Source organism: Octodon degus, unplaced genomic scaffold (assembly GCF_000260255.1).
Source record: "Octodon degus isolate 3935 unplaced genomic scaffold, OctDeg1.0 scaffold00117, whole genome shotgun sequence".
Classification (NCBI taxonomy): Eukaryota; Metazoa; Chordata; class Mammalia; order Rodentia; family Octodontidae; genus Octodon; species Octodon degus.
Genome location: NW_004524693.1, coordinates 5,285,339 through 5,288,192, shown reverse-complemented (window position 1 = coordinate 5,288,192; position 2,854 = coordinate 5,285,339). Strand labels below are relative to the sequence as shown.

At 41.3% G+C, this 2,854-nt stretch overlaps 1 pseudogene; it reads left to right on the top strand.

Moving 5' to 3' along the window:
• The first annotated feature begins 704 nt into the window (after window positions 1-704).
• Window positions 705-2,633, top strand: LOC101567934 (annotated as a pseudogene).
• Window positions 2,634-2,854: the final 221 nt, after the last annotated feature.

The following is a 2,854-nucleotide window of genomic DNA, read 5'->3' as shown; positions in this document are numbered from 1 at the left end:
GCAGATTGCAGAGGCAGCTATTCATGGAGGTGAAAACCAGCAAAATAGCAAGAGCAAAAAGACAGGAGTGAGTTCAATCCCCGGTTCCACCAAAAAAAAAAAAAAAAAAAAAAAAGACAGGAGCAATGGTGGTGGCAGCAGAGGCACGTCTCTCTCGCTTCCTCATATTACATTCAGGCTGTATGTGGGTATAGCACACATACCCATAATCCCAGCATTGGATCATGAATTAATTACAAACTCTAGAACCATGCCCCAGTGACTGCATGAAGCTTTGGTAGGGAGAGACTAGACAAAAACCATAACACCCTTACTTGGAGTTACGCAATATGCTACCATGATAATAATAACAAGTATGACATATTGAGGACCTCATATATTCCAGGCACTTCCCCAAACACTTTACACATATTATTTTATTTTATCCTTGCTAGAGTTATGAGAGGTAGATGCTGTTATCTTCCTCATCACAGTACAGAACTAAATAATGTGAAATTGAAGTGAACTTTGTGCAGAGTATGAATTATGACTTGGTACAACAATGGTATAAGGAGGAGACTGAATTCAAATTTAATTTTGCTTAATTTTGTTTAGAGTTAGAATAAGCAGAGGGGATGAAAAACAGGAATTCCATCTCACTGAAAGCGCCGGTGGTAGGTGAGGGCATTCTTGTATGCTATCTTTGCTAGCCTAGCCGGGTCTATATGCAAGCAATTGTGTCAAAGGGACCTGCAGTTGGCACCACCTACTGCCGTGTGGGTGTCTTACAGAACGGAAAAGTGGAGATATTTGCCAATGATCAGGGAAATCGAACCACTCCAAGCTATGTTGCTTTTACTGACGATGAACAACTGATTGGAGATGCTGCAAAAAATCAAGTGGCTATGAGCTGAACCCCACCAACACAATTTTTGATGCTAAGTGTCAGATTGAACGTAGATTTGATGATACTGTTGTCCTGTCTGATATGAAGCACTGGCCCTTCATGGTGGTGAATGATGCAGGCAGACCCAAGGTTCAAGTAGAATACAAAGGAGAGACAAAGAGCTTCTACTCAGAAGAGGTGTCTTCTATGGTGTTGACAAAGATGAAAGAGATACAGAAACTTATCTAGGGAAGACTGTTACCAATGCTATGTTCACTGTACCAGCTTACTAAAATGACTCTCAGTGTCAGGCAAACAAAGATGTGGGAACTATTTCTTGTCTTAATGTACTTAGAAATATCAATGAACCAACAGCTGCTGCTATTGCTTATGGCTTAGACAAAAAGGTTGGAGCTGATATAAATGTGCTGATTTTTTATTTAGGAGGTGGCACTTTTGACGTGTCAATCCTCACTATTGAAGATGGAATCTTTGAAGGGAAATCAACAGCTGGAGACACCCACCTAGGTGGAGATTTTGACAACTGAATGGTCAATCATTTTATTGCTGAATTCAAGCGCAAGCACAAAAAGGATATCAGTGAGAACAAAAAAAAACTGTCCACTGTCCTCATACTGCATGTGAAAGAACTAAGGAACCCTCTCTTCCAGCACCCAAGCCAGTATTGAGATTGATTCCCTCTATGAAGGAATCAACTTCAACACCTCCATTACTTGTGCTAGATTTGAAGAGTTGAATGCTGACCTGTTTCCTGGCACTCTGGACCCTGTGGCTCTTCAAGATGCTAAACTGAACAAATCTCAGATCCATGACATTGTCCTTGTGGGTGGTTTTACCCATATCCCCAAGATCCAGAAGCTTCTGCAGGACTTCTTCAATGGAAAAGATTGAATAAGACCATCAACCCTGATGAGGCTGTTGCTTATGGTGCAGCTGTTCAGGCAGCCATTTTATCTGGAGACAAGTCTGCAAATGTCCAAGATTTGCTGCTGTTGGATGTCACTCCTCTTTCTCTTGGTATTGACACTGCTGGTGACATCATGACAGTCCTCATCAAGTGCAATATCACCATTCCAACCAAGCAGACCCAGACCTTCACTACCTACTGACAAAGAGCCTGGTATGCTAGTTAAGTTATATGAAGATGAGAGTGCCATGACCAAGGCTAATCACCTGCTTGGCAATTTTGAACTCACAAGTATACTTCCTGCATCCCATGGTGTTCCTCAGATTGAAATAACTTAATATTGATGCCAATGACATTCTCAATGTTTCTGCAGTCGATAGAAGTACAGGAGAAGAGAACAAGATTACTATCACTAATGATAAGGGCCATTTGAGCAAGGAGGACATAGAGCGTATGGTCCAGGAAGCAGAGAAGTACAAAGCTGAAGATGAGAAGCAAAGTGACTAGTGTCTTCCAAGAATTCATTGGAGTCCTACGCTTTCAATATGAAAGCAACTACTGAAGATGAGAAACTTCAGGGCAAGGTTAAATGTTGAAGATAAACAGAAGATTCTTGTAAGTGTAATGAAATCATCAACTGGCTGGATAAGAATCAGACTGCAGAGAAGGAAGAATTTGAACATCAGCATAAGGAGCTAGAGAAAGTCTGCCATCCCATCACCACAAAGTTGTGCCAGAGTGCAGGTGGCAGGACTGGAGGAATGCCTGGGGCTTCCCTGACAGAGGAGCTCCTCCCACTGGTGGAGCTTCCTTAGGCCCACCATTGAAGAGGTTGATTAAGCCAGCCCTAAATATAAATATAGCATTCTTCAACAACCAATAAAATTGAAGGACCTAAATTTGTAGCAAATTCTGTGGGAGTTAATAGAGTTGAGCTGCTATAGTAAAGTACTGGGCATTCTCAATATTTGAATAATAGAACATGTACACAGGGAAACATAGCATTGCACTTTAAGCACTGTACTATAAGTGTAAATGCAATGTCTTCGATAAAAATACTT